A 25,130-nucleotide genomic window follows, 5' to 3' on the forward strand; every position below is an offset into this window, starting at 1 on the left:
CTTCTCCCCCGACAGCCCAGGGAGGAGTATTCAGAACCTTACAGTCCAAGCACACGATTCAATAAAAGGTGGCTGCCCCTTCCAGGCCCTGACTCAGCCCAGGGAAGAAGAGAAGCAGAAACTTCCCTTCCAGATGTGCAATGAGGGGAGAAAGTCACTCCATCCTCAGGGGACAAAACAGTGCTGTGAATTTCAAAGGCGGATGCCCCAGAGGCCCCACCAGACTCACTCCACAAAAATGTTTGATGAATGACCATGGCAGGCATCAACTTTGCAGATTAATGACTAAAAGAGTTTAGTTTATGTCTCAGTGGAAGAGGATAAATTTTCTCTTGGCTTTGAGAATCTGAGGGATTGAGAAACCCAGCTAACCACAGCACCTCTGCCTTCATTCACAACGCTTTACCATGGATCGTTTACTTTCTACATTCCCCTTTCAGTGGGTTTTCATAAATTTAAGCGAAACAGGCAGCATGTCTGTGTTCTGCTTCTTTTGCAATACGATGGCCACCAAGTCATTAGAAATTGTCTTTGGGTTGGTATGGTTGGTGGAAAATCACTGAGGTTTGTTGTGAAATTCATGCTCAACTCATAACTCAACTAGACACTGAGTGGATATTTGTCCAACTTTAAACCAGGCTGCTAAAAAGTACTGGCATCAAATTAAAAATGTATGTCAAGGCTAAACCCTGTGTGTGTGCGTGTGCGTACACGTGCATATGTGCGTGTTTTACATAGTGTAAACTCCCTACCCAGAAGTTAAAGCACAAGCTAAAACCTGAGCCCAGGAGTCAGGATTATGATTATTTTTTCCTACCCTCCCCCATTTCTCCATCTTAACAAGGCCTTATTCTTTCACATCCTGTTAAACATTATGGACAATGTTTCCATGAGAAGAGATATTATTACTTGGCTACCCCCATGTCATATTTTGCATGAACCATCATATATATGAACTAATCCATCATCTTTCTTGAACAATTAGAATCTGCCTAGCCCTGTTCTAGGTATTTCTTGGGGACACAAGGAGAGAACAAGGCATGCTCTATACCTCACAATCCATCCAAGAGCATATGTGGAACTTCACAGAGCACTACAAGGCGGTAGGCGAGTAGGAAGGCACGTGAGACATCAAAGTACATAGAAAATGGTCTGGAAAGGGTTGTGTGAAGTAAAGGGCATTTTTATGAGACCTGGAAATACAGGTAGGAGTTAAGACAAGAACAGAAAAGCTAAAGGAAGGGGATATTCTGTCCTAAGCACAGTGACATGGGAGGTGAGGGTGGGAAAGCAGAAGATGGGTTTCCATGTGAGAAGGACTAGGTAATAAAGAAGCAACACATCACAAGGGCTCTTAGAACATCAGAAAGAAGAGGTGAACAGAGAGTCTTTATGGATTATTAAGAGAGGGTAGGTGAGGGCCACAACAATGAAAATAAAAGTTTAATTTCCCAACTACTTGTAATATATTTTAAGAGAAATTGCAGGTAGGTGATGTGCATTACATGAGTGATACATATGGACAATTGTCAATTCTACTTTGGCTTCTCATTAAGAGAATTAAAAACTTGATATTTTCTCCTTTTTTCAATTAGCACACACACAAAAAATGAAGACAACCCATCTCAAATAAATGACATTTTTTAATGACATAAAATGTTTCCTAAATGACATACAAATGGTTTTAGAAACACTGCCTCCACTCTTACGTGTAATCAATAAGGACAAGACAAAGATGACTTATTTTACAGCCAATGGCCAACGTGAGGGATTATTTGTAGCAGGTAAAAGGCAATTAATGAGAATTCGATTTGCTTTCCTGCCTTAAAACAAGACAGGCTCATTAAAAGCACACTGGTGACAAACAGGATGACTAACTTTTTAGAGCGCCAACCCAGGGTGCATCCACGCCAGAATCCACCCCCCAAAATAATCCATAACAAGTCATGATACACATATATAATTACTTTGACATGAAAATATGAAAAATCCATTTTTATTTGAAATCATATGTTATTTTATATGATTTACCCTTCACTGATATAAATCCTGTTATTTAAACAAAAAGGAAGACTAGTTAACAGTGGCAGTTAATAATAATTAATAGTAGGACTAACTAAACAGATAATATGTGGGAGAAAAATTTCACAATATTTTTATGTTTTTTCTTATCCTCTGATATTGCAATTTATTTTAGCTTTTTAAACTCTCTATTGGATATTTAAATTTTCCTATCTTATTATCTTATTCTATATTCTTAAAATACATAAATATATGACTTTTTAAAAGGATAATGAAAATACAATAGAAACAGATATCTGCATTTAATAAAAAATAACAATGACATGTTTCTTTCTGTCTTACAATATAACAGGATATTTTTAGTCCTGCTATTCCCTTTTCTAATAGTACTTCTCTGAACTGCCTAGAGCCTTTAGGATACCTTCTTTTCCTTTATATAGTAGTAACTGAATATACAGTCAAATGTAAGATTCTGTTTGACTTGTGGCTATGCTCTTATCAAGCCCATATTACAGTGTTCTGCTGTCAATCCAATGTGGAGACATCAAACTAAACACCATGTCAGCGAAAGCATTTCAGCGTGGAACATTTCAGAGTTTACTTAACTAGCAAGAACAGGATCTTAGACTTATAGGAATTGGTTTCCAGCTCTCCAAAAATGTTCCTTCACTCTGTATCTACATGCTTATTTTGATAGACCAGCAGTTTGTCAACCAGATCGTTGCATTTATAAATTCATCATAGAGATGGTTCATGTCCATTGTTTTTAAAACATGAGGGAGCAAATTAGATGCCATCATAAGTTAAACTTCTTTTTCTCAGGGAAAGTAGTTTTAAGGCACAGAGGTAATTCAAACTTGTGAAATCGCAGTTGGATTCCAAGTAAGTTATAGTTTTAGTAAAGAAATTGAGAAAGACCTATTTGACTTGGCTGTACTGTGGTGACATTTTTTGTTGTTGTTGTTCAGAAGCACCCTATTTCCAAAAAACTGACTTCCAAAAACTGAGTTTTTTTCTTTGTATGATCTTTTGTCATATCCTACACATAACATCAAACAAATCAGGTCATTCTTTTCTAGGCTCTTTGTGACCCTTTCATAGATTACCAAAGAACTGTGGAGAAACAGCACATAAATTTCTGTTTTACTGTAATCCTTTTCTCCGTTCTCACCCTCGAAGTATTCCAAATTAGAGGACATTCCTCTTGTCTCATACTTTGAAAATATGATTTAGAGCAGGCCAGCATTTTAACGTCTTTTCTATGGCTGGCAATAATGACAGCCATTTTGTACACACGTATCGAAAAAGGCTGTCTCCTTCCATTTCTATAACTTCAAAAATTTCAAGTGCTTCTGCCTGTTTTGAGGAAGCTGAAAGTGACCAAAAACTTTCATTATGAAAGCTTCGAGGGAAGCAAATCACGCCCCTTTTCACCAGTGTTGTAGACAGGGTGGACAGGATGTTTAGCTGGTGAGATCGTTTCATTTTCTTTGGTAAGAACTTTAAACACTGAATGGAATTTGCCAATATTTACATTTGTATTGTCTGCCAATATGCAGATAGATGAGTGAAGTATAGCTTGTGTTTAGACAATCTTTTTACGTTTTCTGCAGTTTCATTAAAATCTTCATCAAAAACAAGAAGATCCTTTGAAGCTCCATTTTTCAAGTCCAAATACTGAAAAGCCAGAGAGAACATTATCTTGTTGCTGTGATTTGAGGGGTCACTTGATCTACCATGGAAAGCATGGTTGTTCATCAGACCTGACAAAATTAGCTCTACTCTCTAGGGGGGCAACTCATGTTACCCCAAATTTCCCCTTTGTTCACCCATAGGACATTTTAACGGCAACCTATGAATCAGGAAATACAAGTTTAATCAGTTTCATAGAGCAATCACAAGAACAACATGATAATGCAGCTTGTTTATGTGACACACCCAGTCTAACTCAGCGGGGACCATGTCCTGCTAAGCGTTGGTGTCTTCTTGGAAGACGAGAAAGCTTTTGACTGATTTAGAAGTACTTGTATGTTTCATCCCAGGACTGTGAGATTCAGTTTTCATATGTGCCTTCACATCTTCTCCACCGTGTCCAATTGCAAATTCTTTTTTTTTTCAATTTTTAAAAATTCTCTTCTACATACTGTGCAAAATGCTGTTTGATTATTTACTGGCCAATTCAATTGTATGAGTCCTTCCATCTTTCATTAAAATAACAGCCATTTAACCTTCTTTCTCTGGGATGTCTAGGTCATGCTGGCATTGGTGTTATAATCATCCTTATCTTTATGATCTGAACTCTTAGAAAATACGGTCACAATAGTCACAATATAAAAATTAAACTAGCACTATCTTGATACAAAGCCCAACAGTTAACCCACAGACAAAGTCAAATAGATGGACTGTTAACACTCATAATCACGATGTGCTGAAGGTATACACTTAAATTGCATCAACTGGAATGAAACAACAGTGGATGATTCATTAGTGTGAATTTCAAATCATGGTTACTAACACAAGGCAGGAGAACAGTGACAGCAACTACAGAAGGTGAATAATCTATACTGTATCTATTTGGCACTAAAAACAGCATTGCTTACCACGCCTATGTTTTGGGGCTGCCATATGGGTTTTATATTTTTCCGCCAACCTTTGGCATCCATCATCAAAACCCAAGATTTTTTGTATCCCAGCTATGGAATTCCCAGCATGCAGAACTTTCAGTGCTAAAACCAGGGCAGTGGTAGGCACTCCAGGATGGTTCACACTGCTAAGACTTGATGCTATTCAGTATAAATACTTGCAGAGTTTGGAACAAAAGGAACGATAAAGCCAGTCATCTTCTCTCAAGACACAATGAAATAATAGATGGAATAAGCTATTTATTCAGAAATGCATCTGGGAAGTTAAGATCCACATTCAAAAATGAGCTGAATGCAGAAGACGTCTATCTGAAAACTGGCCAATTGGGTCTGTCCAAAGGTAGAGACATTTAAGATGACTCAAAACCTATACAACTGATGCCTGTGACTTGTAAAAATGTAGGAGGAACAAAATCTGGTCCAGGTGAGAATAAGTCATTCTCTCTTTGTCTTTATAATTCATCAAAGCTAAACTCTCAGAGTCTAAACCAAATACTGGAATACTCTAAACCTCTATTTGAATGGGCTGTACTATCTAATTTTTAAATCTTTGACTGTTTCATAAACAGGGCAACAAAACTATTAGTACCTTTTTGGTTTTCCCCGCGTGGCCAGTTCTGTTCGGCTGTTTCCAAAATATATATTCATATGAACACTGGCCCATTACTATTAGTAGGAAAACCTTGGAGGAATGTATGAATATACTTAGCCATGCCCAGTGGAAGCCTCACCAGGGACTACCCTTACTCACTTGTCAAAAAAGGCTCTAACTTGTTTCTGGAGCAGCAGTGCCCAAAAGGCAAACAAAGAGACACTATGTTAATCAACTGTGTAGATAAATATATCTGAAGAACACTGGAACTAAAAAGTGTCAAACAGGGTTCCAAATTATAGATTTCCCATATTATTTAGTAGGCTTATGTGCAATGAGCACCTTCAGAGCTGGAAATCTTGCATTTGTGTCCCTGGTTTATTTGATCAGGAACTTTTAAAATCTTGGAACACTTCTCTGAAGCAATGCTCTACAAACTACAGTTTGGGATACATGGATATAAATATAGCAAAATGTTGGAACTGGATTCTTTTTCAAGTTCAGCTGAAGCCTCAAGACCATAGAAAGAACTAGACCCACATTCCAAGATGGGGAGCCAGATCACCCAGGCAGGACCTGCGATGGAGGGATCTAAGAACTGGATTTGCAGTGCTTAGCTGACCACATCTCTCTACGTTACCAAAAAAAGATGTGGGATGGGGTAGGAGAGGAGTTTGAAATTGGGAAGCGGAGATTTCTTTAAAGAGAATTTTAGGTTTGCCTGCAATGCTTTACCTCCATGGAGAAGGGTTAGAGGGTGAGAGGGAGTTCAGTGGATCACTTGGACAGCTTGGTGTGTGTCCCTTGCATTTTCAGGGTCAGAGTGAACTGATTTCTGACTTATGCCTAAAAAATTTAACAAGTGAAAAAAAGAGTACGGCTGAGGCTGCTTTCTAGGTGGCTCAGTAAAAGAGGCCTGTTTTGAGGTGGGGTATGTTAGCCATACCCCACTATTAATAAGTCAAAGATCTATATCTCCATGGAGAAGATCAGGGCCAAGTACAAGACAAGGCCCCCTGGGTTAATCTTGGATTCTGCCCTGCTGGAGGTACAGAGATCTCAAAAGAGAGAAGTCCCCAGATGTCCAGGATTTGAAAGAGGAATAACAAGTGAACCGCCTCAGGGAGTGGATTTATTGTCATCAAGAGAACTGCAAGTGAGAGGACTCCAGCTGTTCATGAAGCTGCCTAAGGAGAAGGGTCAGGCTACACATCTGCCCCTGGAAGAGCAAACCAGGGCCAGGTTGGCAGCAAGTCTGCTTCTAACTCCTCCTTCTCTTCCCTCTCCCCACCGGACCCACCTGGAGAGTGGAAATGAGGAGAAGATGAAAGAATAAAGGAAGAAGACATTCCTCAGCCCACAGAGGAGGCATTACCTGTGGGTGAGTTTCAGTTCTCATTTTTACCTTAGATTTGTGATATTTATAACTGAACCCAGAGTGTTTCAAGACTCAGTAAACAGAGGACTTACTATCTAAGAGCGAGCAGCAAGCTCTGGGCACCGACTGAGATTTTACTCAGAGGCAGAGGAAGATCTAGTCCTACAGAGTGGATACACAGGGGCAGTTGTCAGTAAAATAATAAAGCTGTGTTGCACCCTAGCATGTACCACTAAACTAACATTTTTGTTAAAAGCACCAATGGCTTCGTATGAAGTACCTGAGGACCATCCTGTCATTCTGTGACTCAGAGGCCTACTGCAGGGAGGAAGCTACAGCCCCTTGCATTTGCATGGTACTTCCACGTCCAGCTTCTCAACTGACCCTCACAACTCTACAAGGTAGCTGGGTAGGTATGACTGCTCCTCTTTTACAGAGGAAGAAACTGAGGATCACGTCTGTGACTTGGCTTATCTAAAGTCTAAAAACCCAGGCACTAGCAGATGCAAGTTGTAGAACTCTGGTCATCCAAACTTCTTGTTCACTGCTTTTTACAACACACATGCTATTTGCTTTAAAGGACAAGAGGAGAGGTCACTTGCAAACACTAGAATCCATTTCTCCAACGTGATTGGAAATGACTTCTCAGTGAATACAACTGAAATAATTACAGCTGTTAGGTTTTCTAGATAACAACATCAGCTTTGATGTAAAGTCAAGAGTAGCATAAAGCAGTATGACCCCAGGCAGAGTGGCTTAAAGTCTTTTCCCAAACCCGGCTGGTTGCTCTAGATAGCTGGATGGATTTTGTTTTTCTCCCCCCTCAGATAAGTGGGGTAGGGGGTGTCTCTTTGATTATATGCAAACAAAATATTGTGTATTAGTAACTCTTTTGGCACAAAGCACAAGACCTATTATCGGTTTTTTGTTTGTTTGTTTTAAACTGGCACAAAATCTAAGAAAAGCCTCAAGGTGCAAATGATCTGCAGTCCATTTAACATCATGTTTGTTTATTTTTATGAGACCTCATTATTGCTCTTTACCCTAAATTATAGTTACATTCCTGGCTCCATTTTCCACTCTTCTGCAAACTCCCAAATACTGTTTTTATCTGTATTTCCAAATAATCTTCAATACTTCATCAAACATTCACATCACATAGATGATGTGTTGGACCAAGGCAAGGATCTGTGGAACCGAGTAATTTAACCCAGAGCTGTGAGCCCAGTTCTCTCCCAGGGGAAGTGCCACATGTCTTATCAGAATTATAAGGGAAAATCCCCAGGTTGCAACAGTTCACAAAGATTGAGTCCTTTGGCTCCTTGTTGGACTAGCATTGAAATATCTAGGTTTCTATATTTTTACATTATTACTTAGCTAGCCAGTTGTGTCCTAATTATAAAATGGGCCATCTTTTTTGCAAAAACTTAATTAACACCCCCTTCTCTTCTTCGTAATGGCCCTCTCCTAATCTTTGTCATCCTACTTTTGCCTTTGCCCCAGTAGGAACGAAGCTCTTAAGGCTCCTGGTTCCTCCAACATGGAAAAATTCCCTGAAAATTTTTGTGTAAACAAACTTGGCTAAGTTGCTGCAATTTAGGGTCAAAATTTCCCCAGTCTTACTGAAACAGCAGCTTAAAGTAATAACAACTGCCCCTGGAATAGCAAAAATAATCCCTTATAGCTATAAATTATAGTTTTACACCACTCTAATTTATGTCAAGCAAAATGATGAAGTGCTAAACAAATGTAAGATTGTATTTGTATTAAAGTTGCCCCTTTCTCTAACTGTCAAAAATCCCACTTAAACGTTGAGGTTGGGTTCAGATATCAGCACAGAGAAATGTTCCCCCACCCCGCAAGCACGGCTAATTAATCCCTTCTTTGCACCTCCCAGGTCTCTGTTTATACAACTCCAATAGCCTATCTCATGCCATTGAGGTTATTTACACATGTATTTTCACTAAATATTCCTTGAAGGGAAAGACTCTCCACCTCCATGTCCTGGTCCAATTCTTAGGAACTCAAAAAGTGGTGTTGCCGTGAGCTATCCATAACCCTATAAAGAACCCATGAAACCATTACCCCTTTTTAAAAACAAGCAAACTAAGCCTCAAAAAGATGAAGGGATCTTCCCAAAGTCAGAGATCTCGCTAAGAGAAAGGCAGAACGTGAATCCAGATACCCGCAGTCCCAGCGTCCATGTACTGATACTGTAATCCCTGTCTTTGGGAACTCCTTTCACGGAATGGTCCCTGTGAGCTCACAGCAACTTAGCTATGGTCATTTTGTTTATTTAACCCAACAAATAAAAACGTTCTACCTTTTTTCATGGAGAAAAGTTGTTTATGCCAACAAACTAATAAGAAAGAGAGAAGGGGAAAAGAAAAGTATGAAAAAAAGGAAAGAAGGAAAGAGAAAAGAAAGAAAAGGTAGGAAGGAAAGGAGGGAGGAAGGGGACAGATGGACAGAAAGTGTGAGCAAAAGCATTCCATGTTAACTTATGTCATCAAACTGAGTTTCAACCTGCCTTTCCAATTTCATACACCACCACTACCCCCCACTCATCCTGTGCTCCAGTTAAACTGATCTAGTTGTGACAATATTGAGGATAAGCAACTAAAAACAAATTGATTCTTATACTGATCTTATATCCTGCAACCTTGCTAAATTCACATTACTTCTTGTAGCTTTTTGTAGATTCCATTGCATTTTCTACACAGACGATCATGTTATCTGTGACTAGAGCTTTTCTTCTTCCTTTCCAACCTGGATGCTTTTTCTTTCTTGTTTTCTTGCCTTATTGCACCGGCTAAAACCTCCAGTACAATGCTGAGTAGAAGTAGCAAGCATGTGTTTGTACTTTTTTTTTTTTAATGACAAAAATGATTGAGTATTTTTCAGGCATTGAGTAAAGTCCACACCAATTAAAGGTGAAGAATCGGTGTCCACCCTGAGGAAATCCTGACCTGGTGGAGGAGATCTCTCTACTGCTAAGACAGAAAACCAGATAAGGCTGGAAAGATAAGGCCAGAACAGGTCCTTGAATAATAAAAGTAACAACAGCAGTAACAGGAGCCCCAATACTTATAGAAGGACTACTATGGGTCAGGCACTGTTGAAAGATCCTGATATGTAAACCCATTTGACTCTTCCATCTTATCCCCGTTTTATAGGTAGGGAATAAGAGACACAGGAAGATAACTTGTGTCTCCACAGCCAGTGTTCTCAAGAGCTGGACTAAACTGCCTTCAGTTACCATGTCTTCATTAATAGGTACTAAGCGTCCACTCTTTGCTAATTACTCTGTCACTTTCAATTAATTTAACTATCACAATAATCTTGACTTATAAATGAAGGAACTGAGCTTCAGAGAGTTGAAGTGACCTGTCCAAGGTCACCCAACTAGCACAAGACTCAAACCAAAGTGTTCTGACTCCAAATTCAATAGTTTTTCCCACACCCCCTGATTCTTCTTCAAATAGCTAATATTTATATAGTACTTTGCAGTTTACAAAAATCATGATCACATTTATACCTTAACTGCCACTTAAAGGAATTGAGATTTTATTCACTAGGCAAAGGAGAACCTTCATCAGTTTTCGAGGGGAGGGAAAATGTGAGAGGGAGAAGAGGTATTTGGGGAAGACAAGGGCAGCATCGTTCTCGATGGGTTTGCTGGGGCACATCTGCAAGCACAGGGGTTAGGAGGCTCCCATCTCTCAGGAGGCTCTTCAGTAACCTCTGAACCCATGAGTCCTTCCCTCCAAACTCATTTGCCAGTCGGGAGAAGTCCTGCTTTAAATAACGAGCCTGGAGGGAACTCCCAGAAGAGCAGAGATAATAAAAATATTTCTTATGTCACTTCTCCCTGCATTTAACTTTCGGGAATATTTCTGTTAACTGGGAAGAGCACACCAAGGAACCATTATCACTGAGACAAGGAGAAAACGGATGGTAGATTTACTCAGCCACGTCCTGTCAGTGTCAACAATTTAACTAAACATTCAAAAGTCATAACCTCATCAGTTTTAAATTTTCTAGGTTTCTGGCGTATATCTCTTCATCTCCCTCATTAAGTTTATAGAGTGTTCTCTGGTACATTTGCTCAGTATGAAGATTTCAGTTTCAACTGGCACATATTGGAGTCGAACAGGGGAATGATTTTCTTCTGCCTTAAGTAGTTAGCAGAATAAGACAACGTATGAAATGGACCAAAGCCCAAAGCCAGGTATTTGGCCAGTAACAGCAGATGGCTTTGACCCCATCCATCACAATGTCACCCTGCTTACCAAGGGTGGGTCCGACACAGACAGACCAACCAAACCTGAAATGTGAATAGTCACTCTGCTTTCATCGTCTTCCTTGCTCCACACCCAGTATCACTATTCCCTACTTGGGGACTTCCCCTCATTCAGAATTGGAGTCCTGAGGTCCTCATTATAACCCCTCTAGGATGGTTGCTCCAAACAGACTCCCCAAACCCAAATCGATCCCGGTCCTCTTGCACGTATCCTAATTTTAACAAACTAGTATTCTGTGCTCAACTATGTCAGATGAAAATGACTGTGAAAGAAAAACATTCAGGCATTACTTAAGTGATAGTAAGCTTCATGTGACTTCTTTCCCAGGGGTATATGTATTTTAACAAAGAGTGCACAGAATCAGGCGTGCCTTAACCTATAGAATAAGTTCAACTGTGGAGAGCATTCTGTGCAGCTTCAGAGTGGAACATTTTCTAGCATCCATCAAAACTGTCCTGTGAGAAACAGCTAACCCCATCAATATACTTAGACTTCAGTTTCCTCCTGTCATTTAGTAATATGATACTGATCTCATTGGATTATTGTGGGGGATGATCAAGTTGGTTAATAATTGTTATAAACCTCTCAGAAAGCAATACAGTACTACATGCAAGTGAGAGGTTCCTAACGACTTTTATGCTTTGTTCTTTATACAGGTAACGTACTTGGTCTCACTCCACGAAGTCAAAAGAGACTGGGAACCACCTAGGTAGTGAATCTATCTTTCAGCTAGACAGGAGTATAACTTCTACCAATACTACTTTCTGGGTTCAACTCCAGATTAATGATCTTATCTCTAGTTTCTCAACTACCCACAAAAATACAGCCCATGTTTCTTGGGTGGGATGAAGAGAAATCACCTTTAACACTGGCAGCAGATATCTTCTGGGACCTACGAATAAGGCTGCCATACCAATAATGATGAACCAAGGCAGTGTGTGGACCAACTCAAGGGCAACAAGATGCTCCTAGTCCTGAGATAAATAACTGAACCAAGGATGTGATCCATGAAGACAGGTAATACTTGCTACTGTTTCACTTTGAACAAGAGCTCCATTCCCAACCATAACAAATCTTTATATTTTTATCCAAAATGGATCTTCACAGATTCAATTGCTGCTGTCTTTTAACCAATACATTAGGGCATAGTCTATACCTTCTTTTGCTACTTTTCATCCCTAGGGTCCTTAGCATATTAGAAGTCTACTTGATTATCTATGAAAGGAGTAAGTTCTAGGTCGTTGGGGACATTAAATTATGGGAAAATGAAGATCTCAACATTCCTAATCAAAGTATCACAGAAGGGTGGATCTGAAGAATAACCTGGGACATTCTCTTTGTTTTACAGGGCGGGGAATTGAGTCTGGAGCTTAAAGCCATATGCTGGAGTTATGAGGCAGATTTGAAATGCAGACTCAGGTCTAGTATACCGTGTATCCACGCTACCATATAGCATCCTTTCCCCTCTGCTGCGCATGACATTAGCGCTAATGGAACCACTTGCCCTGTCATTGTTCCCTAGAAGTTAATGAAGGTCTCGCATTCCCACTAACCTTTTAAACTTCTACTTCCCCTACCATGGGTCTTCTCATATTTCCTCCTCAGCTTCCAGGTCAGTGCTGGGAACTAACAGACCTGTCCTCAACACTTTTGCAATGACCAATGGGATGGATGAATACGTGGCTTCTCAGGTCCTTGTCATCAGCACTGCTGTGGTCTGCTAGCTGAGACGCCAATGTTCTCTGCCATAAAATACAGCCATCATGACTCTGGTGAAAATGGGGGTGTGGAGGACAGTTTCTGCAGCTAGCCAGCTCCACAGGCCACCTACAGCAGCAGTCCCCAACCTTTCTGGCACCAGGGACCAGTTTTGTGGAAGACAATTTTTCCACGACTGGCAGTGGATGGGGGGGGGGGATGGTTCAGGCGGTAATGTGAGCGATGGGGAGCGACATAGAGCAGAAGATGAAGCTTCTCTTGTTCACTTGCTGCTCACCTCCTGCTGCGCTTACTGGTCCATGCTGCCCCTTGCCAACCATCTCCGTGGTGGAAGGTTGATGACAGATGCAGAGCACACAACCCTGGCTGGATGCCAAACATCTGGACTCAAAACCAAGCATCCACATTATTCCAATCAAAGAAAATCTAATCAACAAATATTTCCAATGCCTACTATGTGCATGCAGACAGCTGTGGTTAAAATGAACGACATTTAAGTCCTACTCAAACCCCAAATTCCACTGCTCTCTGTTCCAGACGCCTGATTCTGTATTAATCAAATATTCATGTTTTGAACCAAGCACCTGTTGGAATCTGTCAATGTGCAGACAAAACCAAAAGTTATGAATTATTTCTCCACTCCTTTAATGGTACCCTTGTCAAGCTCCCTAGGTGGAGGCTGAGAAGAGTCTACCCCAAGCCTCCTACCATTTCTATGACTTCCATGCCTCTTGCTGTCTGCTGCTCCATCCAAATGCAGGGGAGGTAGGAGGGCCATGCTTTCTCTTCCAGCTCCAGGGAGAGAGTCAGGTGAGAACACCACCAGAGGCAATACCCTTCTGAAATCAGAGCTTGGTTGCCTCTAGGCTCACATGCACTCAATGCCAAGAGGGGGCCCTGTGCATAATTTGGCATCTGTGGTGCTCCAGTAACAAAGGATATAATATCCCTTTGTTTCTGGACATCCTAAAGTGACAATGACATCTTGGTTGACAGTTATGATTCCACATTCTTCTGTAAATCAGGTTATTTCTGAGAGAACTTAAAGCAGGTGAATGAACATTCAGTTGCTTCATATCTGGCATTTCTCCTATAAGGAATGCCAGGGCCTTTACCAATAATACCACCAAGTATTGTGGTCATAAAATGAACAAAGTCTAAGGATTTGCTTTTAGCTTGTTTTAGGCCATTCACTGTTCTCATTCTTCAATAAGAAGAAACAGCCACCGAGGTGAAGGTGGGTGCACCTCTCCATGTGTGATGGCGGGCTCTCATTTGTCAAGGCTCCCTAGCTGTTGTCAAGCAGGCTCTGTACACACTTCAACTGGCATGACTGTGCTTGTCTTTCCTGTTTCCACAATGGCCTCTAAGGTCCTCAAAGCCAGCTGAGGCCTCACGCCCCGTGACACCAAGCACAAGGATGTGCACGATAATTATGATACCACATTTGTAGACGGGGAAAGAAGGAACCACTAAGGCCAGGCTTACTTGTAACCTTCCTAGAGGGAGACTGGAGGTGGGAAAATTCTGGAAATTTGGGTCTCCACAGCCTAGGCTTCGTGGCTCCCTCCTCAAGAGTGTGAAACAGATGACCCTCTGGTCACTTCCATTTTACGCCTCCCCTGCCCATCAGAGAGGGTAGTTTCTGCAGCCGGTCTGCTCAGGGAGCCACTGGGCTTCCTCACTGTCCATGCTCAGACAAGGGAAAGTACATTAAGAGCACTTTCCTCATAGGCCTGGACAAACTAGAAGAAAGTTTAAGATTTCCATATCCGGGGGTTACGCTGTTCCAGACAGTGCTTTGGATGATTTCAAAAAAGCCATCCAGCTGGGTAGATGCAGCTACAGACACAGAGTTTGGTGAGTGGAGCCTAGGCTCAATTTTGATTCTGCTGACTTGTCCCCTTGGTTTACAGAAACCCTGTAGTACTTTTTCATCCTTAAACCTAGGACCCAGATCAGGTTTCCAAAGGTCTATCTCCTCTCTTCTGAGTCCCACTCTGATGTCCCTAGCTCTACAAAATCCCCTTGGCTCTATTCAAGAAGAAAACTCCCAAGACAGCTTCATCAAAAACAAAAGTTCCAACTCAAAAGTTTCAGCCCCTTTTATACTCTCAACCCCACCCCCAGCCCAGTGATGACCTCACAGATGAGAAGGACGTTGGAAGAGGTGGGGAGGGTATCCATACCTCCTCTTGTCTCTTTCTACATCCTGCCATTTCTTTGTTTGCACTCTCAACCTTGTTCTACCTTTCTCATTTGACTATTTCACTAGCTCCCCACTAACTTAACTTCTTTGTGACCAACTTGGCCCATGTGCCCCTGAGTGGAAGAACAAAAATTCCAAAGCCACTGCTTATACCCTCCCCATGCCAACTCCTTCCGTGGAATTTTGTGACCCAAAGATGACCCTGGCCTACATACTGGAATTTTTTTTTTTTAACCATAAAAGAACTATTTCTGCAAAGAATTTTGAAGTTGTCATTTTCATTTTAAAAATAAGATGATAAAACACACACACACACACACAAGCCATTATTTGTAAAATGCCTACAGATGATGAAGAGGAATGCATATCAATATATACACAGGCATACAGATGAGTGAGCGAGCACATGTGTGCATCTAACCCACGGGGGCTAGAATGAGCCTCTCAGATGAAGAGAGTGGCTGAATACTAAGGAAAATGACAGGAATCAAGAGCGTTTTCAAATTTCTTCTAGCTTTTCCTTCCACCTGTCCCTCCAAGTTAAAAAAAAAAAAAGTTTTCTCAGAATTCCATTTAAATTTGGTATCTAAATGAGCTTCAAAAAGCAGTCACATGGATGGCAGAAACGCAGGGGTTACAAAGCAGGGGTCTCATTGTGGTATGAGAATGATTGCTAGCTAGGAAGGGGGATTTTCTAGTCCTCTTCTGGTATTGCTTAGCTAAATAAACTCTGACACCTCTGTGCCTCGATGTTTGATATCTCAGATTCTTTCCAGGGTTTACTAGTGTTCTGTGGTTATATTATTTAAAAATTATGTGGATATTTGGAATAATGATTACCATGTCCATGACGACCACCACTGCCACCACCATTGTCATCCTGACTTCTTTTCTTTCCAGACCAATCTGCAATTGCCTAGTTATACCTGTACCTTAGGAAGTGAACAAATAATTGATTTCCTCATTTTGCTATATATATTTCCTATTTGCTATATATTTCCTCATTTTGCTATATATCTGGGTAGTGCCAAGTTCAAAATTCACGAGTGCCAAAGAGCCCAGTGCAAGACTATCTCAAACGCTAATGACGGAAGACCCTTCTAATTGGGTTTCCAAAGCAACTGTCAAGGGGAATAATGGAAATTCCAAGAAAACTTGATCTTCAGAGAGCTTGGGCTCTGCTTATGATCATGAGTTTGGGCCAGGTTCAGACTTCTCAAATGCTATTCCAAATACTCCCTAACCCAATAATTTGGGGCTATTCAAATGCTAACTCAGTGTCCCTTCCTGTCACAATCAGCATTCATGCAACACTTTACACTGTAAACAACTTATGAAGTTGTACATGTCACTCCCTCAGGACACGAAAAAATGAGACTCAGTTCCTCAACCCAAAGATATCTTGGACGAGGTCATCTTCTTTTTTTTCTTTTTTTTTTTTCAATATAGAATGCTTCATGAATTTGCATGTCATCCTTGCGCAAAAGCCACACTAATCTTTTCTGTGTTGTTCCAGTTTTAGTATATGTGCTGCTGAAGCAAGCATGGGAAAGTCTTTTTGAGAGAGAGAGAGAGAATGATAAGTGGTAAAAATCACAGGTTTTGGAATCACGCAGACCAGCAATAACTTTAAATATCTAGGTTAAGAGAAAGTAGCATCTGAGAATTACCCACATGTGTTCTTCGTAAGGATTATTCATTCCTTACCTCATCAGATACAGTTGTTGGCACAAAGCATGTACTCAATAAATATTTATTGAACTAAATTATCCATCCTCATATTGAACACATTTACTTGCACTTAAAGGGGGCTCCGTAATCTCTCGGCAACCTGATCCTGTGCTCCTTGCAGTTCCTTTAAGGGCGAGTTCTGGGTTTGGGATACTGATGTCTTTGTCCCACCTCATCCATAAAGCCTTCCCTGACAACTCTAGTCTACCCTACTCTCCTTTTTCTGAATCCCTGTTGTAATTATTCCAGGTTCTACTCACTTTGGCACACGCGTGATATCTTATCTTACCATGTAAAATGTGTTTCATAAACACATCATCCTTCCCAGGAGCCTATAAATTCCTCGAGGGCAAAGGCCATATTTGATATTTATTTTGTATGTCCCATGGCACACAACACAATATAAAATCCATAGTACGCTTTGAACAAGTACCTGTTAAACTGAGTTGAATTTTAAGGACGGTACCCTACTGCCAGTGATGACTTCCTTTCAGAGAAGTACTGAAAGGCAGGATTGCCTATATTCACCATTCATTTCACCCCGACTAAGCCCATGGGCCTCTACGCTCTAAGCGCTAGTTAGGAAACAAAGGATCAGAAAGCAGCTGCTTACTTTCAACAAAGAGATCGTATTTCAGCCTTGGATTGCAGGATTTCACGTATTAGTCACTTGTGACTCTTAGCCAAACCCTTCGGTGTTATCAGGAATAAAAAGTAACCCAGAGATATGTCAAATATCAATTTCCAATTACTTTCCTGTGACACATTTCTGCCACTTGGGACAACTCTCAAGGGATCTGTTGCCCCTTATCAGCTCAGATTGGGTTTACCTTTCAGTCAAACAGGCAACACTCGGCAGTGCCCTGTTTAGCCTCAACATTACATTGTCCTCCTCTGACACTCAGATTCTCTTGTGAAGTCTTCAATATTGGCTTACGCTGTCACTGGAGACCTGGTCCAAGTGTGGAAGGCCTGATATTATACCCTGAACCATATGTGTTGGGGTGGGATGGGGATAACTCTAATGGCTGTGGTGAGCTGTTTTTGGTTTCCCAAGTCTTAATCGAGATGTTGAATGCAGGAACAAAGCTGCGTGCAGGACTGGCACATCTTCAACTCTAGCCAAGGGGGGAAGAAATAAGAGAGTCTCTAAAAGTCTTCGCTTTGATACTCAAAACACAGAACAGCATTTCTACCCTCTAGGTCACAGAAGGCAGGCCACAGACTAATTGAAAAAATCTTTGGTATTAGGGATGTTAAAACTGAGGAACTGCACAAAACCAGAAATCACATGTCCCCTTTATTACAAAGTAATGGAACAGAATTTGGAGAAACCAGGAAACATCTCCGGGTCTATAAATCAGTCCAGTTGGAGGGAAACACAAATGACCAGCACCTGGAATGAGCCTTCATCTGGAGTGGGAGACCAGCCTAAAGAGTCGAACTCTGGGGCCAAGGCTCCAGACCGTGCACTGTGATTAATGACTTGAGTGAAAGGTCTCAGTTGAGGCTGAACAATTAACTTGTTCTCTCCACGTCTCAGAACTCTCCACAGCATAACTATGTCTTCCCTGATTGTTCCTATTTACCAAAACGCAAGCCAGTCTGGGAAGCTTCGAATGTGTCATCATCAGACTGTTTCTGACAATCAGGAGAGCCCTGGTGTTTGTTAGGACTACTTTCGTCAAATCATCTGTTTCGACTCTGCATGCAAGCCTCAACCTTTCAGTTCCTTTTCAAGTTTAAGAACCATCCAAATGAGGCAATGGCATTGGCCTCGATCCGTCGGAAAAAAAAAAAAAAAGTCCACAGCTTGGAGGATTGCAAATGGACAGCATATGGCCTGGCTTGTTTCTGGTCACTCCCCCCAAATTTCTTAGGGAATTGAATGTCCATGAGATTAATGGTTCCCTCCTGTCCTGCCTTTATGCTCTGGAATAGGTTTCTCTAATCTCTTTCAGATCCTCTAAAGCATTTACATTAAACCAATCATTCCTCCTGAATCTACAACTGAGATATGATAAGACCTGCTAGAACTAAGGAAGTCTCCAAACCTCTCTCCCTTTCTCCTGGAGTCAATCTGTAGATGGGAAAGAAAGGCAGGTGCCCCAGAACCTGATTCTGAATGAACAAGTACCCAAGAGGCGTATCCAAGGAATCCAGTTTCCTCATTTGACCTTCCACAGCCGCTTCATTTGTGACAAAGGGGTCTACCAGAAGTGGACATGGCCCCCTACAAGGTAAGATTGGAAGGGTACTGAGTGCCTTGCCCAAGAACATCCACCCCACGGACCTGCCACAAGGACTGACCCTTCAATTCCCCTTTAGCCAATACCATTTCTCTCCAGGAAGGCATCCTGTCTCCAGAAGACATATCAAAAACAAGAACAATAACAACAGTGATGACACTAATAACAGAAGTGTCATCAACTACAATAATAACATACATGCATATAGCACTTACTATGGGCCAGGAACTCCTTGAAACAGTTTGTTTATATGAACTCATACAATCCTCACAACAACTTTACTAAGGTAGGTATTACTATTATACCCATTTTCCAGAGAGAGAGATACAGAGGAGTCAAGTAACTTGCCCAAAGTCACAAAGCCACCAAGTGGTAAGGTGAGGATTCAAACATTCGTCTCATTCTTCATACCACCCTGTACTGCAACTACGTTCTCTAGAGGTATGGTCTTCCCCCACCACTGTTGATGAGGTTAGAGAAGAAATCCTTCTAGCATAGCACCCACTGAGGCATCAGGCCTGGTGAATACTGTTTCTGGTACTCAGTGTGTAAGCTCAAATGAGTTCTGAGTCTCTGAGCCTTAGTTGGTCTCATCTGTAAAATCAGTAGGATACAAAGAGCTCCCTTGCAGGGTTTTAGTGGGATTCATGAGATAATGCATATACACGCCCTAACACAGTGCCTTGACGTGGCAGCTGCATACAATGGTAGCTGTGGTTACGACTAATCAGATTAGCTAATATTGACTAAAGGAGCTGGAGAAGATCAGGCAGAAGCAATCACAGGTTGGAATAGGATATGAAAATGCAGATCAAAATGGTGACCCCAAAGAAACTAGGATACTAACAAGTACTGATGAGGAATATCTACCTTCTTGGTCTGACCCAAGTTATGCAGCCTCTGGCTTGGCTTATCCCTATGAAAGAAAAAAATTCAAATTTATGTATATATATATATACACACACACAAAACATCAAGAAGGAATGAACAGATGTCCAGACTGGGATAATTAGAATATTCTCCCTGAAATTCCTAGTACAAAAGAAGAGCAGTACATCCTTCACAGCCTGTGTGGCTGCCCCAGAGTCAAGCTTGGAGCTGCATCCTTCATTCCTCGTTTCCTACATGTTCTTGCCGACCCCTGACACATCACATTCTTTGCATCAATAAGGACTGGTGCCAGAACACACTACATTGCCTTTGACTATATTTAACTGATCTAGTATTTGTTTGATTCTTTCTTGTTGCACCATTTTTCACTTTTGACTTTATAATTCTCTGCTGACTTTAAATAAAGCTTTGCCAGACTACCCAAGATAGTTTTTAATAGAGATTTAGGGGCTAGGTTGTGCTGTGGTTTGGATTCAGATTCTCCTGCAGCAACAAGGGGAAATTAACTAGGTGGTTTCATCTCAAGTGCCTGTTTATACTCGGAATGGACAGAGAGTCTATCTTTTTCCAAGCCTTGTAATCATGACACTACAAAGTGATATTCAAGAAAGAAAAAAGCTAGGTAGCCATAGCTTCCACACCACAAAACCACTACACAGTGTCCCTGCAAACCCAGATGACTGGAATAATATACAGACAGCAGTGGAATCACTCGCTGAGTGACAGGGAGGAATTTGACCACATTCTACGCTAGGCCAAAGACGATGCTTGCTCTCCTTAAGCTAGGGAACTCAAATGACCCTTACAGCAGCTATAGGAGCCTGCCTCCTGACACTCCTCGCTCCTCCGTGCTATTCCTGGTCCCCACTGCCTTCTGCCCAGATGAAACACTGGAAACCAGCTGGCCTTCAGTCACTGGGAAAGACACCAAGTCAGATAAGAGGTCAGTACCCAAAACTAACATTTGTTTTTTAGAGAAGAATTACCTTAATTACTTGTTGAAAATATAAAATTGGTAAGTCAGTAAGAGTTTGGTTTTGTCTCATTCATTATTATCCAATGCTTGCTCCATTACAAAGGAAGAGGTAAAACGTATGTAAAGTATTGACAACAATTACTTTAAAAATATCTGTATATTCATCACCAAGCTTAGAGATAGATAAATTTCTTGGGCTGTTTTTACCAGATTAGATTTCTTTGCCTCTACCTTCCACCAATGGTAAATGCAACTGTGAATTTTGAGTTTTTAATACCAAGAGTTTTCTTCATAGTTTTGCCACAAGTGTAAGGACTCTTTGAAAATAGTGCTTTAATTTGCATTTTTGAACTCTCTATAATGATAGCACACAGAATCATTCAAAGAGGCTTCTTCTCTCCCAGTTTTGTATATTCATCCATGTAGGAAGTTACCCAACTTTATTTAATGAACCATTTGGGTTGTTTCCAAGGTTTTTTTGTTTTTCGGTGTTTTTTTGGTCTGTTTCTTTATTTTGTTTTGTTTTCCTCCCACAGAAAATGCTATGAATATCATTCACATTGATTTGAGCACACACAATAGCTTTTCCTGGGTTAGAGTTTGGGGAGCAGAATTGCTGAATCTTAGAGTTTGCATATATTCAAATTCACCAGAAAATAACAGATCGTTTTCCAAAGCAGATATACTAATTCACACTCCCACCAAGATAACTGCTGAATTTCTGTTGCTCTACAACTTTACAGCACATGGACTGCCAGATTGCTTAAATTTTGCTGAACCAGTGAATACAAAATGTATCTTACAGTTTTTTTTTTTAAACTTCTTTACTGGAGTATAATTGCTTCACAAGGGTGTGTTAGTTTCTGCTTTATAACAAAGTGAATCAGCTATACATATACATATATGCCCATATCTCCTCCCTCTTGCGTCTCCCTCCCACCCTCCCTATCCCACCCCTCTAGATGGTCACAAAGCACTGAGCTGATCTCCCTGTGCTATGCGGCTGCTTCCCACTAGCTAGCTATTTTACATTTGGTAGTGTATATAAGTCCATGCCATTCTCTCACTTCGTCCCAGTTTACCCTTCCCCCTCCCTGTGTCCTCAATTCCACTCTCTACATCTGCATCTTTATTCCTGTCCTGCCCCTAGGTTCTTCAGAACCGATTTTTTTTTTTTTTTTAGATTCCATATATATGTGTTGGCATACGGTATTTGTCTTTCTCTTTCTGACTTACTTCACTCTGTATGACAGACTCTAGGTCTACCCACCTCATTACAAATAGCTCAATTTCGTTTCCTTTTATGGCCGAGTAATATTCCATTGTATATATGTGCCACATCTTCTTTATCCATTCGTCTGATGATGGACACTTAGGTTGTTTCCATCTCCGGGCTATTGTAAATAGAGCTGCAATGAACATTTTGGTACATGACTCTTTTTGAATTATGGTTTTCTCAGGGTATATGCCCAGTAGTGGGATTGCTGTGTCATATGGTAGTTCTATTTTTAGTTTTTTAAGGAACCTCCATACTGTTCTCCATAGTGGCTGTATCAATTTACATTCCCACCAACAGTGCAAGAGGATTCCCTTTTCTCCACACCCTCTCCAGCATTTATTGTTTGTAGATTTTTTGATGATGGCCATTCTGACTGGTGTGAGATGATACCTCACTGTAGTTTTGATTTGCATTTCTCTAATGATTAGTGATGTTGAGCATCCTTTCATGTGTTTGTTGGCAATGTGTATATCTTCTTGGCAGAAATGTCTGTTTAGGTCTTCTGCCCATTTTTGGATTGGGTTGTTTGTTTTTTTCATATTGAGCTGCATGCACTGCTTGTAAATTTTGGAGATTAATCCTGTGTCTGTTGCTTCATTTGCAAATATTTTCTCCCATTCTGAGGGTTGTCTTTTCGTCTTGTGGTTTCCTTTGCTGTGCAAAAACTTTTCAGTTTCATTAGGTCCCATTTGTTTATTTTTTATTTTATTTCCATTTCTCTAGGAGGTGGGTCAAAAAGGATATTGCTGTGATGTATGTCATAGAGTGTTCAGCCTATGTCTTCCTCTAAGAGTTTGATAGTGTCTGGCCTTAATTTAGGTCTTTAATCCATTTTGAATTTATTTTTGTGTATGGTGTTAGGGAGTGTTCTCATTTCTTTCTTTTACATGTAGCTGTCCAGTTTTCCCAGCACCACTTATTGAAGAGCCTGTTTTTTCTCCATTGTATATTCTTGCCTCCTTTATCAAAATTAAGGTAACCATATGTGCATGGGTTTATCTCTGGGCTTTCTATCCAGTTCCATTGATATATATTTCTGTTTTTGTGCCAGTACCATACTGTCTTGATTACTGTAGCTTTGTAGTATACTCTGAAGTCTGGGAACCTGATTCCTCCAGCTCCATTTTTCTTTCTCAAATTGCTTTGGCTATTCGGGGTTTTTTGTGTTTCCATACAAATTGTGAAATTTTCGGTTCTAATTCTACAAAAAATGCCAGTGGTAGTTTGCTAGGGATTGCACTGAATCTGTAGATTGCTTTGGGTAGTAGGGTCATTTTCACAATGTTGATTCTTCCAATCCAAGAACATGGTATATCTCTCCATCTGTTTGTATCATCTTTAATTTCTTTCATCAGTGTCTTGTAGTTTTTTGCATACAGGTCTTTTGTCTCCTTAGGTAGGTTTATTCCTAGGTATTTTATTCTTTTTGTTGCAATGGTAAATGGGAGTGTTTCCTTCATTTCTCTTTCAGATTTTTCATCATTAGTGTATAGGAATGCAAGAGATTTCTGTGCATTAATTTTGTATCCTGCTGCTTTACCAGCTTCATTGATTAGCTCTAGTAGTTTTCTGGTAGCATCTTTAGGATTCTCTATGTATAGTATCATGTCATCTGCAAACAGTGACAGCTTTACTTCTTCTTTTCTGATTTGGATTACTTTTATTTCTTATTCTTCTCTGTTTGCTGTGGTTAAGAGTTCCAAAACTATGTTGAATAACAGTGGTGAGAGTGGGCAACCTTGTCTTGTTCCTGATCTTAGAGGAAATGGTTTCAGTTTTTCACCATTGAGAATGATGTTGGCTGTGGGTTTGCCATATATGGCCTTTATTATGTTGAGGTAAGTTCCCTCTATGCCTAGTTTCTCGTGGGTTTTTATCATAAACGGGTGTTGAATTATGTCAAAAGCTTTTTCTGCATCTATTGAGATGATCATATGGTTTTTCTCCTTCAATTTTTTAATATGGTGTATCACATTGATTGATTTGCATATATTGAAGAATCCTTGCATTCTTGGGATAAACCCCACTTGATCGTGTTTTGTGATCCTTTTAATGTGCTGTTGGATTCTGTTTGCTAGTATTTTGTTGAGGATTTCTGCATCCATGTTCATCAGTGATATTGGCCTGTAGTTTTCTTTCTTTGTGACATCTTTGTCTGGTTTTGGTATCAGGGAGATGGTGGCCTCGTAGAATGAGTTTGGGAGTGTTCCTCCCTCTGCTATATGTTGGAAGAGTTTGAGAAGGATAGATGTTAGCTCTTCTCTAAATGTCTCATACAATTCTCCTGTGAAGCCATCTGGTCTTGGGCTTTTGTTTGCTGGATGATTTTTAATCAGAGTCTGAATTTCAGTGCTTGTATTGGTCTGTTTATATTTTCTATTTCTTCCTGCTTCAGTCTCGGAAGGTTGTGCTTTTCTAAGAATTTGTCCATTTCTTCTAGGTTGTTCATTTTATTGGCATATAGTTGCTTGTAGTAATCCCTCATGAGCCTCTGTATTTCTGTAGTGTCAGTTGTTACTTCTCCTTTTTCATTTCTAATTCTATTGATTTGAGTCTTCTCCCTTTTTTCCTTGATGAGTGTGGCTAATGGTTTATAAATTTTTGTTTATCTTCTCAAAGAACCAGCTTTTAGTTTTATTGATCTTTGCTATCGTTTCCTTCATTTCTTTTTCCTTTATTTCTGATCTGATCTTTATGATTTCTTTCCTTCTGCTAACTTTGGGGGATTTTTTGTTCTTCTTTCTCCAGTTGCTTTAGGTGTAAGATTAGGTTGTTTATTTGAGATGTTTCTTGAAGTAGGCTTGTATAGCTATAAACTTCCCTCTTAGAACTGCTTTTGCTCCCATACGTTTTGGGTTTACGTGTTTTCACTGTCATTTGTTTCTAGGTATTTTTTTGATTCCCACTTTGATTTCTTCAGTGATCTTAGTTATTTACTAGTGTGTTGTTTAGCCTCCATGAATTTGCATTTTGTACAGATTTTTTCCTGTTATTGATATGTAGTCTCATAGCGTTGAAAAGATACTTGATATGATTTCAATTTTCTTAAATTTACCAAGGCTTGATTTGCGACCCAAGATATGATCTATCCTGGAGAAGGTTCCATGAGCACTTGAGAAGCAAGTGTATTCTGTTGGT

General features: G+C 40.3%; 1 protein-coding gene and 1 non-coding gene across 3 annotated transcripts in view; both read right to left on the bottom strand.

Annotated features, from left to right (window-relative positions):
* Positions 1 to 25,130, bottom strand: part of LRMDA (leucine rich melanocyte differentiation associated) — a 1,262,633-nt gene that overhangs the window by 193,961 nt on the left and 1,043,542 nt on the right. The window lies entirely within an intron of this gene.
* Positions 16,306 to 16,408, bottom strand: LOC132440103 (U6 spliceosomal RNA). The gene has a single exon (XR_009522511.1). It is a non-coding gene; the product is annotated as a U6 spliceosomal RNA (small nuclear RNA).

The sequence above is a fragment of the Delphinus delphis genome, chromosome 16, assembly GCF_949987515.2.
Source record: "Delphinus delphis chromosome 16, mDelDel1.2, whole genome shotgun sequence".
Classification (NCBI taxonomy): domain Eukaryota; kingdom Metazoa; phylum Chordata; class Mammalia; order Artiodactyla; family Delphinidae; genus Delphinus; species Delphinus delphis.